The sequence below is a fragment of the Peromyscus maniculatus genome, chromosome X (assembly GCF_049852395.1).
Source record: "Peromyscus maniculatus bairdii isolate BWxNUB_F1_BW_parent chromosome X, HU_Pman_BW_mat_3.1, whole genome shotgun sequence".
In the NCBI taxonomy this organism is placed as follows: domain Eukaryota; kingdom Metazoa; phylum Chordata; class Mammalia; order Rodentia; family Cricetidae; genus Peromyscus; species Peromyscus maniculatus.
The window spans coordinates 7,639,499-7,655,023 of NC_134875.1; positions in this window are offsets into that span (position 1 = coordinate 7,639,499).

The window sequence follows — 15,525 nt, forward strand, 5'->3', positions numbered from 1 at the left end:
TTCCGACCCTTAGACCATAATATGTAAAACAGGCCTTCTTTGTAAGATTGCTTTATGAAATGAATGAAATGGCAGCTTATAAAAGAACTTTATTATCTCTTTTGGCATATAACTGATTTCTGAACAAACAAATGGGAAATATGGAGAGGGAAAAAGAATGAGGATATACAGCACTGTAAGCAAGTACTAGTGAGCACTCACAGGATACCCTTCTTCACCAATGGGATACTAAGGCTAAAAATCACATTTCTCAAGTTTACATGGTGAGTAGGTGATGGTTACTGCTGTCATCCATGATACTCTATTTGAAATCAATATGGTTTAGACAAAGTGAAAAGGCCATGGGCTAAGAGGTAGCATTTTCACTTGTAATCCAAGTTCTTGCCCTTTTATGCCTCAAACAGCAATAGCAATGTGTCATTCTACAACTTCCCCCATCTGTCAGTAGAGCTGATATTATCTGCTCAATTTCTCCTACAGGATTGAACAGCAGTAAGGTAAAGGGGGAGAGAAAGAAAATGTAAACCAAGAAAAGAATAAAAAGAAAAAAAAGAAAGTTGTTAATGCCCGCAGCATCACCTCTTCAAGGCTCCTGGGGATACTGGTCACTAATTCAACTAGGATCAACTCTTAGCACATTTTTGCCATAATTAAATCCTCAGAAAGCAAAGAAGTTTGATATGAACCAGATGTGCAGAAAAATAAAATGAATTTATTTTGGAGAGTATGATAGGAGAAAAGACAGCAAGAATGATGTGAGAATTATTTCTGGCCAGGAACGTCAGGGAAAGAAAATATGCTTTCTTGAGGTATCTAATCAGATGTGAGTGAGGTTTCAACCAGTACACAAATACTGTGACAAGCAAGAGAGTAAGATCTGGGTTTTAAGATCTGCACTGTTAGATCTTAAGTGAGAGGGAGATTTTGAATCAGTTCAGTTGAAGGGTATTTTCACCTTGATCATTCACTCTGCCTCAGGCCTCAGCCTATCAGCCATGCAAAGTTACAGCCACTGGAAAGCCTCTCAGTGTGCATCCACTAAGATATCAGAGTACATAGCCCAGAACGTACTGAACATTGTATGATACAAACTCATGAAATCTCACAGTACCCTTAAGGACTAGTTGCTTTTGTTCCCTTCATTTAACATAGGTAATCCATGTGCTGAATGCAAGATCCATATCTTTGTCAGAATGATTGACCTCTGCACTGAGTACCTCCCTGATGCCAAGCTATGAAACTTTCAGCTGACTTTCCTGTGAAAGTGGTGAGTTGCTTTCACAGAGAGGGCTACAGATATGTAAGCAAGCAACAACAACATGGAAGACATGAGAAAGGAGTGGGGTTTCAGCTTCTAGATGACAAAAAAAGAGAAAGATGCTATACAAAGTCAGGGAGGGTCAAACAAAATAAGATATAGAATGGATGGCTGAACCCTTTCTCTTTTAGAGGAGTTAGTGTCTACAGAGGACAGTGAAATAGGTGCTTTAGCACATTTTCTATTGTAAGGAGATGGAGATGGACTACACTTCAGGTAATTTACTAGGAATTCATTAAACTAGATCTAGGCACAGGATGTGGGAATCTAGACTTGGTCTAGAGGTTGACAGTGATATGGGTGCCTGGAATGAAAAAGGGGAAGAGAGAAAAAAGTGCTATCTTATCTATGTCCTTGCTATATGTGGTGGATATGGCATCCCTGGTAGGTAGCAAGGTTAGGGTCAGCATTGAGATTCAAAGGAATGGAGATAAGCTAGGAGGAAAAGCTGAGGCAGGGAGCTTGAACTGATGGTTCCTGATGAATCCAGGGTTCAGATAACAGTGCCATGGTAATAAAGCTTTGTATGGTGAAGGACAGCATGTGTGTCTATACCCTCTGTGTGCTCTCTTCTCTCTCTCTCTCTCTCTCTCTCTCTCTCTCTCTCTCTCTCTCTCTCGCTCTCTCTCTCCCTCCATCTCTCTCCTCTTTCTCTGTCTTCCTGAAAACCCACCAGAATTCTATCATGTGGCTGTAACACTAAAGTTATCAAATTCACCCCCAAAGAATTCATCTCTAAACACCATATTCAGTTGAAATTTCTGACCTCTTAAATATCTCACAATGAGGAATTACTTCAACATGTGAAACCCAGAGTGCATTCAAGCCAGACTGACACCACAGTAGTAAAGGCAAAACAGGTACAACATGGGAGACTCCAAGAGGTGAATGGACATCACTGGCTACCAAGAAGGATGTACACTATGCCTGAAAGGACACATCTTCCACGTAATCTGTAATGGTCAAGATGAGTAAGTACGACAGAAGAAGATTTTTTTTTGGCTCTTATTGCATAAAATATTTGAGACTGAGTTGGGACATGCATATAGAGACTAGAAATGTAGAGGCTAGAAATACACCCTTCAATCTCAGCTGTGTAAAAAATACATGTAATTCTTTAGTGCTGGAATTGAATGGCTCTTGATTTGGACCAATTTGTTCCCCCAAAAACCAACAGTCATGCTGTATGTATGTGTGTGTGTGTGTGTGTGTGTGTGTGTGTGTGTGTGCGCGCACGTGTGCATGTGCATGTGCATGTGCATGGGTGTGTATCACTGCTTTATCCATTTATCATTTGATGGACATTTGGATTGTCTCCACTCTTTGGGGAAATGGGAGACTCTTCCAAAGGGGCTACATCATTTTTTCTTCCTATCATTTCCTTCCTATAGCTCTAGCTCTGCATATATGTCAGCATTTGGACTGTTTTATCCTGTATAGATCCTAATTTTGTGTGGCTGGTCTTTCATCATATAAAAAGAATTTTGGAGATTAAGGATATAGTGTTGTAGTGTGACTGTCTAGCATGCCAAAATCCATGAATTTGATCCCCAGAATCACAAATTTTTCTTTATGACTAAGTAAAAATAGAAAATAAATTTAGAAATTCCAAAGGTCACTGTCTCCTTGAGGGCCGAAGAACATCTATAGTCCAGCAAGTATTGTCTTTGAAAACCTGTGACTGAAACTCGCAGATTTTTATGGCTGATGTTATTGGAGGGTATCTTAGGATATTATCAGCTAGAAGAATAAAATATAATATTGTTTTCAAAAATGCTTTACTTCACACACTCATACTTGTGCATGTGATTAAGATGATTCAGTGCCATATAACCTGTATAATAAAGAGAAAATTATTTAAAGGGTTATTTGATAAAGAGCAATATCAACAGGTGGTGTCAACTGCATAGAGGAAAATTATACCAGTGTTAAAAGAAGCAATAAAAATGCCAAATATCTCCAAATTGTATAGAAGAATGGTGAAATGAAAAGTACTTTAAAATTTATTTTGAGAAAAACAATGTATAACAAAGGTAGACTGTCAGAATTGCTAGGCAAAAGACATTATAAGAACAGGTGATTTATAATGACAATGATATTGAATTTTGTATGTTCTAGATATAATGCACATTAATTCCTGAAAAGATATAGTGAATATATAAAGTATATATAAATCCTCATTAGAGGAGGGGATGATATAATGCATGGTAATAGAGAGGATCAAGGAAAGCAAGATATCCCTGCTGTCTAAGATGTCAGATTGTTCTATGACCTGAGAAGAAAAACTGTCAAGATCCAAGAAATTTTCCTTCAAGATAAAATCTTAAGGATAAAACTTATGAAATAATAGTGTCATGGAATCAGACTATTTAAGAAGATCAGCAGCCAAGGTGGACATCATCCTGAGTCTAAGAATGCTCACCTGAAAATTGGACATGACAACACCTACTCCACATTTATTGAGTTGATTAAATGATTACAACTATAAAATATTAGGTTCATGGCAGACATTCAGTGTATAATAATTCTTAGAATTATTATTAGGTATATGTAACACAGATTGTTAGAAGGTCTTGTTAATAAAAACAAACCTGGAGCCAGCTATTGGGTTAAAGTTGGAAGATCAGAGAAGCAGAACAAGCCACAGCTTCCTCATCTCGCCAGTTCCTCAGCTGATCCTGTTTCCTTAGACTGGATGCCTCTCAGTTGAACTGTGCTATTCAATAACCTGAAAGCTTAGCCAGCTAGTTCCTGGTTTTAATGCCTTATATACCTTTCTGCTTTCTGCCATCACTTCTTGTGATTAAAGGCTCACTTTGTGGGATTAAAGGTGTGAGTCACCATGCCTGGCTGTTTCCAGTGTGGCTTTAAACTCAGAGATCTGGATGGATCTCTGCCTCCAGAAGGTTAGAATTGAAGGTGTGAATGCCACCATTTTCTGACCTCTATATCTAGTGGCTGTTCTGTTCTCTGACCATAGATAAATTTATTAGGGTGCACAATATTTTGGGGAACACAATATCACCAAAGGTAAAATCACACAATGTTTAAAAGACAAATGAAGTATATTAAACTGAACATCACTGCCATTACTGAATGTGAACCACATCAAATTAGACAGAGAAAACTAACATCAGGCCTTATCCACATAAGTACACTTGAATCAGGCAAAAAGTGCCCATGGAAAAAAATAAAATGATATTTATTATTGGTCAATGAGGAAAATCTACTTGACTCCCAACAAATTTTGGCTTTATTTTTAATACAAAGTGTAGTCAGCCATCAAGTACATACCCTATAACTGTGAATTGCTTTTGGCAATGCCCTGCTAACCTCTTTTGCCTACTCCTGTAACTGAAAGTTTTCCTGGGTCTCACCCAGTCCATAGCCACTCAGACCCAAGTAAACACACCGAGGCTTATATTAATTAAAACTGCTCAGCCATTAGGTCAGGCTTACTACTGATTAGCTCTTATACTGCCTATACTTCCTGCCTGTCTACTGGCCAATCAGCATTCTATTAAACTGGTGTACAAAAGCATTATTCCATAGCATACTCCTGCATGGTTCTACCAGTCTCCTTATTGTTTCTCAGTAGGCCAAATTTGCATCCAACTCATGGTTTCTTTCCTTTCTCTTCTTTCCACTTAGAAACCCTCTTTCCCAAAACTTCTTTGTAACCTGGGAGCTTATGTCCTCAAATGTTACTTTTTGCTTTCTTTCTTTTTTATTAATTAAATTTTTCATTTATTTTACATCCCAATCACAGCTTCCTCTCCCTCATCTCCTCCTATTCTCTCCCCCTGCCTCTGCATTGTGCTGTCCCATCTTCTCTTTGTTCGTCTCTGTTCAAAAGTAGCAGGCCTCCCATGGGCACCTACACAGCATGGCTTATCAAGTTGAGGCAGGCCAAGCTCCTACCCCTGCATCAATGCTGGGTGAGGCAACCCAGCTTGGGGAATGGGTTTTCAATAGTCAGCTTAAATGCCAGGGACAGGTCCTGATCCCACTGCTAGAAACCCTACAAGCAGACCAAGCTACACAACTGTCACACACACAAAGCAGGCCTAGGTTGGTCTCATGTAGGCTCCCTAGATGTTGGTCCAGAGTCCATGAGCTCCCAGGAGCCCAGGCAGGTCAGTTGTCTCTGTGGATTCCAATGTTGTAGATGTAACCAACCATCTTATTAAATAAGAAACACAGAATCAATGTAAAAGAGAAAGCCAAGAGATCAGAGATCAGAGCTAAAATCACATCCTTCCTCCTGCGGTGGTCCTAGCTTCCCAAAAGAGAGCTATTTCCCTGTGTGTAAGTTGTTTCATAGTCATTCTGCCTTCTCATTGGTTGTAAACCCAAACACATGACTGCCTCGTCACTGTCTGAATGTACAGCCCCCTAGGTCTTAAAGGCATATGTCTCCAATGCTGGCTGTATCCCTGAACACACAGAGATCTATGGGATTAAAGGCGTGTGCCACCACCGCCACACTCTGTCTATGGCTCTAATAGCTCTGACCCCCGGGCAACTTTATTTATTAACATACAATCAAAATCACATTTCAGTACAATTAGAATACCACCACACAATGTCATGACCTTGACCCCCTAATTTGTACAACCCCTCCTTCTCTTCAACATGACTCTTGGAGCTTGCCCAGGGCTTGAGTATAGATCTTTGCATCTACTTCCATCAGTTACTGGATGATGGCACTCTGGTGACAATTAGGGTAGTCACCAATCTGATTACATGATATGGCCAGTTCAGGAACCCTCTCCACTATTGCTAAGAGTCTTAGCTGGGGTCCAATTCCTGAGAGTTTCCCTCATGCCAGGTTTCTCCCTAATCCCAAAATGTACCCCCATCAAGAAATCTCTTTCCTTATTTGCCCCCTCTGTCTCACTCTCAATGGGCCCAGCCCTATCCCTCATGTTCCCATCCCCTCCCCTCCTCCCCACCTCCAGTTTACCCAGGAGATCACTTCTATTTCCCCTTCCCATAGAAATCCATGTGTCCCTCTTTGGACCCTTGTTGTTACCTATACTACCTGGGGCTGTGGATTGTACCCTAGTTATCTTTTACTTTATGCCTACTTATCCAGAAAGATCCATATCTATCGCCCTGCATAAAACTCAAGTTCAGTAGATCAAAGACCTCAACATAAATCTAGTTACACTGAACCTGATAGAAAAGAAAGTGGGAAATAGCCTGGAATGCATTGGCACAAGAGACAATTTCCTGAATGTAATACCAGTAGCAAAAGACACGGAGATTGACAACTAACAAATGGGACCTCCTGAAACTGAAAAGCTTCTGTAAGGCAAAGAACACTGCCACTAAAATAAAATGGCAGCCTACAGAATGGGAATCAGCCCCACATCTGACAGAGGGCTTATCTCCCAAATATACACAGAACTCATGAAAATACCAAATAATCCAATTAAAAAATGGGTACAGATCTAAACAGAGAATTGTCAACAGAAGAATCTTAAATGGTCATGATACAATAAAAGAATTGTGCAACATCCTTAGCTCTCAGAGAAAAGCAAAACCAAAATGACACTGAGATACCATCTTATTTACACCTATCAGAATGGCTAAGATAAAAAACACTGATGACAGCTTATGTTGGAGAGGATATGGAACAAGGAAAACATCCTTCCACTGCTGGTGAGAGCACAAACTTGTACAGTCACTTGGGAAATCAGTATGGTGATTTCTCAGAGAATTGGGAATGACTCTACCTCAAGACCCCGCTAAACAAATTTTGGGCATATACCCAAATGATGATAGGAACAAAATCTTATATAATACATGAGTATGTTATATAGTATGTGAATTTCATGTCAAAACTTGTCTTAAAATGTTAATGCCTATCTTCCAGTCCCAATGATTTGGATTTAATTGGCCTGAGATATAAAATACAAGGGTATACAAAAAAATCACCATTACCAAATTCCAAAACAGTTACCAAGCCCATTATATTTCATACGTATTAATAGTTGCTCTCCATTTTATCTAATTCATCACCTCTCAACATTTGAGGGCTAATTTCTATCTCTACATTTACAAATTTTAAATATCTCTAATGAGTAGATTAAAATAATATGTAACTGACCTTCAATCTCTGGCTTCTCTTGGGCATATAATGTTTTTGAAATATCCATAGTTGATTCCAGTAGCAACAGAGATGATTTACCAAGACTTCAAATGTGTTACTTTCTGTTCCATGCTTCATTTTTGCTTGCATGTCTCTCTGCTTACTAGATTATATGATCTTTGAAGACAAGCTACATCTTTTTGATACTCTCTAAATGTGTAGCCCTAGTACACAACCCATATTGGTAAGTTTATAATTATATGATAAAAATCATTGTCCTATTTAATATGTTTTATTTAAATGGCATTCTTTGAGGAAGGAAAATTATTAAATTCTTACAAACTCCTAATATAGCCTTATTCAAGGCCTACTTCTTATGTTCAGAACTGGTCAGAATGTGAGATATGGTTTAAAAATCAGAATAAAGTAATTTTTTGTTCTCTTAGAACTCAAAGTCAGCCGGGCGTTGGTGGCGCACGCCTTTAATCCCAGCACTCGGGAGGCAGAGGCAGGCGGATCTTTGTGAGTTCGAGGCCAGCCTGGGCTACCAAGTGAGTTCCAGGAAAGGCGCAAAGCTACACAGAGAAACCCTGTCTCGAAAAACCAAAAAAAAAAAAAAAAAAAAAAAAAAAAAAAAAAAAAAAAAAAAAAAAGAACTCAAAGTCTAGCAGCAGACTGAATCAGATCACAAACAAGTAAATGGCCAAGCAGGGTCATTTCAAATGTCATTAAGTATTCTGTGACAGGACAACTTAATGATGAAAGGAATGTGGGTTGGGGAGAACGGGCCTCTTAGCTGGGCCAAGAGAGCCACTTCATCATACTAATTTCATATGTAGGAACTGACTCCGTAACCAGCTATTTAACATAATGAAGATAATTTCTGAAACACCATGTTCAACAATAACAATGTAATGTGAGGTAAAGAACATTGGTTTCAAAATCCAAGGCAATGCTCTTATTCAGTCAGGAGCAGTAGAGATGCAGCATATGATATCCTCTCTTAAGCCTGAATGGTTATTGCCCTAAGGGAACAAATCATTCAAATGACAAAGACAGTACTCTTGTTGCTGTGGGATGTCTTTCTGCATGCTTTGAATATATGTTGCTCTTATTGGTTGATAAATAAAGCTGCATTGGCCTCTGGTAAGTCACCTTAAAGGCAGGTGGAAATCCAAGCAGATAGGAAAGGAAAGGAGAGGCAGGGAGATGTCAGCCTGACGCCCAAGGAACAACATACCAGCAGACTTGTAAGCTACATGGCAAAACATAGGTTAATAGAAATGGGTTAATTTAAGTTATAATAGCTAGCTAGCAAGAAGCCTTTCATATGCCATGCAATTGATAATTAATACAAGCCTCTGTGTTTTTACTTGGGTCTAGTGGCTGTAGGACTGGTTGGGAGATAGGGAAACTTCCAGCTACATTTGACACTCACCATTGGACATTGATCCACATAGACCTAAGAAAGCTTAATGATTCTGAATTCATAGAAATGGAAGCATACTAGGCTTCCTAGTCTCATAGTCTCATGCCAGCAGCAGAGCAGACTCATCTCCTGGCAGCTGCCTGCAAAATGAAGCTGGCCACCAGCTGCCATGAGCTAAGCAGCATGGTGAATTCCCACTATGGTACACAATGGCTTCTCCAAGCAGTGTAGGATAGTGCATGGTGGATATAGCTTTTGCTAATACAGACAAAAAGAAAAAAGAAAAAAAACCTTTCTGGGTTCCATGCTCCTTGATAGAGGCATTGACCCACTGCCTTCTAGAATCAGCTGACAGAATGGGTTCCAGAGGTGGCAATCTTATGGGGCTCAGACAATGAAGCCTCACAGACTACTCCAGTCAGGACTTGACCATAATCCTTAATTTTCTCAGGATCCCCATAAGATTGCCAGTGCCCCCATACAGTAGGAAGTAGGATGAGAAGCTATACCCAAATTCCCAAAATATTGTTTATAAATGTTTATTTTTATTTAAAAGGGGTTGATTATAAATGAAATCTCTTTCTAAAAGAAGAAAGGGGATATGATACAGAAATATAAGATAAATATTGTACATTGCTATAGATTTTAGTTTATTGATACAAATTTAGTTAATTTTGATATACTATATGTATATTTCTACTCTTGTTTAAGGTATTTTGTTAGTGGATTTGAAGTATATAGTTGAGAAATACAGATTAGTTATTAGCCATATATGATAATCAAACTTATTGTCATGTTAAGTCTTATAGCTATACAAAGATATATTTCAATTAGGTAGGCAATCTACAAACACATCAAAGACCTGCAGAATATTGCATTTAAAATGTTTTAAAAACTTAGAGTTTCTGGTCAGTGAAACATGTCTGTTCCTGACAGCACTGATTTAGTTCAAAGAGGAAGATAGGCATTGAATACATTCTATATGGAGTTTATCTTCTGGCACAAAATGACTGTTTGGACAAGAAACTGCTCTTGCCTGGACTGCTTGACAGGATGTTATATAAACTGGACATTCAGGACCCACAGAAAGGTGACCACTGAACTTTGCAAAGGGAGATGGTCCTTCAGGTTCCTGCTTCATGTAGAAGAATGCCAGATATTCTGCAGGACACAGAGAGAAGCAACTGAGAGACTCTAGGCCGATAGGCTGAAGAAAGATGCGCTAATGTTACAGAGGAACTTGGGTGACTGTTCAGGCAGCCAGCTGCCTCTGTCATTCTAGATTTTTGAAAGTTGCTTATAATGCACTTCCTGTTTGCTTAGGTAATTTTATATCCTTCTGAGGTCTTTGATGTAGTTGAAGACTAGATAGTTATAATTAATCTTCCTTGGTTATGATAAAAGATCAATTAGATATGAAAATTCAGACTCACAGAAATAAAATAGATGATAGAATATTTTCTTTAATTTTGCTAAATACAAATAGACTAGATATTGTGACTATAATTCTTGTTTGATAACTTTTTGCTATATGTAATTTTAGTATGTTAAATTTAAAACCTCCCTTTTTATTGGAGAGAAAAGGGGTAGTACTGTGATATGTGTTTCTGTACGCTGTGAATATGTGTTGCGCTGATTGGTTGATAAATAAATCTGCACTGATCTATGGCAAGGCAGCTTAGAGGAGCACAGAAATCCAAGAATATAGACAGGAAGAGAAAGGAGAGGTGGGAAGATGCCAGTATGCTGTCCAAGGAACAACATGCTAGCAGACCAGTAAGCCATGGAGCACACGGCAAAGCACAGATTAATAAAAACAGTCTAATTTAAGTTATAAGAGCTAGCTAGCAAGAAGCCTGACATATGCCATGCAATTGATAATTAATATAAGCCTCTGTGTGTTTACTTATGTCTAAATGGCTGCAGGACTGGGTGGGATAGAGAAAAACTTTCAGCCACATCTTGTACCAGGGGTGTATAATATAACCCTTTGGCTAGTGAAACTATGGGTGAATTTTCCATTTTGCCAATTTATTAGGAATTTAATGTTATTCACCATCTCTTCCCATCAACTCTATTTCATAATTGCCAATTTTTATGAGTTTCTAGTTCTTTACCAATAGCACTTAGATGAACTCCAGTATTTACTATTCTTATGAATTCTTCCTGGACCCTACAGACCTTTTCTATATCACTGGAATTTTTAGCATGAGAAAGAATGATTCCTTGGAAAGATTAATGAGGTTGGTAAAAACCTTATAAGGCAAAAATTAAGTGTGATAATACAACTTTCCTATTCTCTGAACTCAAGATAGAAAAGACTATGTTTTCCTTCCTCATAGTTCCGATAGTTGTAGATGTAACCAACTGTCTTATTAAATAAGAAACACAGAACCAAGGTAAAGAGGAAAGCCAAGAGGACAGAGCTCAGAGCTAAAACATTACCCTTCCTCCTGCAGTGGTCCTACCTCTCTGAAAGAGATCTACTTCCTGTGTGTTTGTCTTTAGATAGTCTTTCTGTTCTGCCTTCTCATTGGTTGTAAACCCAAATACGTGACTGCCTCATCACTGCCTGTAAGTACAGCCCTCCAGGCCTTAAAGACGTGTGTCTCCAATGCTGGCTGTATCCCTGAACACAAAGAGACTTACCTAGCTCTGTCTACCAAGTGCTGGGTTTAAAGGTATGCAACACCACCACCCCACTCTTGCTATGGCTTTTATAGCTCTGACCCCTGGGCAACTTTATTTATTAACTTACAATTAAAATCACATTTCAGTACAAATAAAATACCACCATAGATAGTGAACAGGAATCCTCAGCAATGATCTGAAACTATTGATCACAGGGAGAATGGTATACAGATTGGGAGGTGGAGCTATATTAACATCATCCTTCTTTCCTCTGTAATTCCCTATGAGTCAGTGGCACTGAAAGCACAGTCTGCTTAAGTAAGTCTCTATTGGTGAAGTTATTAAGGCCACTCCACGTAGTTAAAAGAGAGGTTTATTTATTGGCATAACTTACAAGTGAAGGGATAGGTAGGTTGCAGAGTCTAGGAAAGGCATGGCACAGTCCGGCTATATTCTCTGGCAAACTCTGCTCAGTCTACCTCCAGCGTACATGGTCCAGGAACCAAGAGAGCCGGCGCATCCAGATCTTGGGTCTTCAGGGCCCTCTCTTGCCCCCACCTTGTAGGCATGACAGTTACTGAAGCCTCAATGGGAGTTGGAACTTTCAGATCAAAGCTGGAATGGTTACCCACTACAAGTCTCCAAGATCCCCTATGTGAAGATCTTGATAAAATGCTGAACTCCTACACAGGACAGGGAAATGAATCACTAAGCATCACAGAGTTCTTTGTACTCAGTGAGGTCAAGAAAAACAATCACATCAAATGCCAAATGATTTGAATACTGGCTAGCATTCCATATTTCAAAGACTACATGTACAATTTGTGTTTCCTATCTTCCTACCACACCAATATTCAGATGTTCCTTTTATATTAATTTTGCGTTGGCCCAGTTCTCTGTATTTGTAATAACAATTGTTTAATTGGGCTTGATTTAATGTCACTTTGTACCTTGGACAGCTGTTTGGGGAGGAAAGAATCATACTAAAAGATATGTATTTCCAAAGAGAGGGAGTTGAGGCATAGTGAGAGAGTGGGAAAAAAAACATACTGTGATCAACTAGTGAACAAATAACCAGGGGACACAACAGTACCATGCTTATTGCTGATAATATAAGGCATTAAGTTTCATAGGAGGAGAAAGGTGAAAAAGCTGAAACTTTCCTGAGCACTGGATCAAAGCAAGGGATCTAAAGATGAGGTACCAGCCTCTGTTAAAGGCACAATTGTTCTCTAACCACTTCAAAGACATTTTGAGAAAATTCCCCCCAAAATATTGTCTAAACAAATAAAATATTAAAAAGGAACTATGAACTATGAACAAATAGCTGAGGAGCCCTCAACTGGATCAGCCCCTCTGGATAAGTGACAGAGTTGATTAGCTTGAACTGTTTGGGAGGCACCCAGGCAGTGGGACTGGAACCTGTCCTTATTCCACGAGCTGGCTGTTTGGAACCTGGGGCTTATGCAGGGACACTTTGCTCAGCCTTGGAGGAGGGGACTGGACCTGCCTGGACTGAATCTACCAGGTTGAGCTGAATCCCCAGGAAAGTCTTTGCCCTGGAGGAGATGGGAATGGGGGGTGGGCTGGGGGGGAGGGGGGGAAGGGCAAGGACAGGGGAATCCATGGCTGATATGTAAAATTAAATTAAATTATAAAAGAAAAAAAGAAAATTCCCCCCAAAATTCTGTCTAAACTAGTAAAATATTAAACAGAATAAGGCTAAACATTACATTGTGATCATTTTACTCAATTGTATAGCCTATTAATAACTAAAATTTTCTTGCTATCTCTTCTATTACATTTAAACTCTAATCTTAAAAAAATGAAGCCTTAAAAATTGAAGCCTTTTCATATACCCAAGAAATGCTCAATCATACCGCAAGAGCACTTGCTCAGCTATGTTCATATCAGCATTGTTTGTAATAGCCAAAACCTGAAAACAACCTAGATGCCCTTCAACTGAAGAATGGATAAATAAATTGTTGCACATATACACAATGGAATACTACTCAGCAGAGAAAAACAATGACATCATGAGGTTTGCAGGCAAATGGATGGATCTAGAAAAAATCATCCTGAGTGAGGTAACCCAGACTCAGAAAGACAAATATGGTATGTACTCACTCATAGGAGCATACTAGATGTGGAACAAGGATGACTGGACTGCTACTCACATCACCAGTGAGGCTACCTGGAAAACAGGACCCCAAGAAAGACACGAGGAACACCAAATGACGGAGAAATGGCTGAGATCTACATGAACAACCTGGACATGAGTGGGAGTAATGAAGGGCGAGGGTCGAGGGAGGAAGAGCCTGTGGGAGTGGGAGATCCTGGCTGGATCAGGAACAGAGAGGGAGAACAAGGAATAGGAGACCATGGCAAATGAAGACTACATGAGAAAAGGAAGTAACAAAGTGCTAGATAGGCCCACAGAAATCCAAAAAGATACCCCCACAAAAGACTGCTGGCAATGGTCGAGAGAAAGCCCGAACTGACCTACTCTGGTGATGGGATAGCCAAACACCCTAATAGTCATGCCAGAAACCCCACCCAACGACTGACAGATCTGGACGCAGACATCCACGGGTAGGGCCCGGGTAGAGCTACGGGAATCTAATTAGCGAGAAAGAGGAGGGTTTATATGAGCAAGAATTGTTGAAACCATGGTTGGATAAAGCACAGGGAGAAATAGCCAAACAAATGGAAACACATGAACTATGAACCAAAGGCTGGGGGTCCCCCAACTGGATCAGGCCATCTGAATAGATGAGACAGTTGATTGGCTTGAACTGTTTGGGAGGCATCTAGGCAGTGGCACCAGGTCCTGTGCTCATTGCATGAGTTGGCTGTTTGAAACCTGGGGCTTATGCAGGGGCGCTTGGCTCAGTCTGGGAGGAGGGGACTGGACCTGCCTGGACTGAGTTTACCAGGTTGATCTCAGTCCTCAGGGGAGGCTGTGCCCTGGAGGAGGTAGGAATGGGGGGTGTGATGGGGGGAAGGGGAGGGGGGCAGGAGAGGGGAGAACAAGGGAATCCGTGGCAGATATGTAGAACTGAATGGTATTGTAAAATAAAATAAAAGGAAAAAAATTTGAAGCCTTTTATTTGTTTTTTAAATTGAAAATCATAAGTACATTGGCAGAAATATAAGATTCAGGTAATGAACATGACCTACTATAAATAGTATATATATGAGCCTCAACCTTAATTTATTAATATATCAAGTCATTAAAACATGATTGGCTTAAACAACTATGAATTCTACAGGTGGGAACAATTTTGCAGACAGATAGCACTATGGAATTCAGTAAGTCATTTCTATATCCATCATATATTTATAAGTGATACTGGCAACATTTGGAATAATATATGAACGATGTAAAATTATGAATATTAAGCATATCTTTCTAGCTATTTTCAGCTCCACAATTTGTAGGAAAATCCTTAATCACCCAGATCAAGTTATTAAATGAATGTTGGCCATGATCCTTTTCTGAATGGAAATAAAAGCATTGCTTTCTATAGACACTGGAGATTCCCATTGAATTTTAGAGCCATCAGACCCCATTTCAGAGCAGTAGCAAACTGGGTCAATGTTATGCCTTCTTCATGTCCATATCTCCAGGACCTAGCATGGTACCTGGTACAGAACAGGAACTATGTGAATGATTGTGATATAGTACTAAACCTTTTCAGTCTTCCTTTCCAACATTCCTAAGAAGACTACATCTGAAGTACATAGTTCATGTTACAGAAAAGGACTCTGCCAAGTTAGCAAAACAGCCTAGAGAACAAAATCATAGCTAATTTCCAGTAATTTAAGGAATATCAGCCAAGAATATTATCTCACTATTGTCTTTTTCTATCAAACTGAAACACCTTAACCCATGCTGCAATCATCTAGTACAATCACTTAATTATACTGGAAAATATATGGTCACTGGTCACAAACACAGACTATACCATAAAACTTAAGTTGCAATGTGCCTTAGAGTCCAATCTTAACTTTGTATATTTAAGAGAACAATTTTTTGTTTGTTTGTTT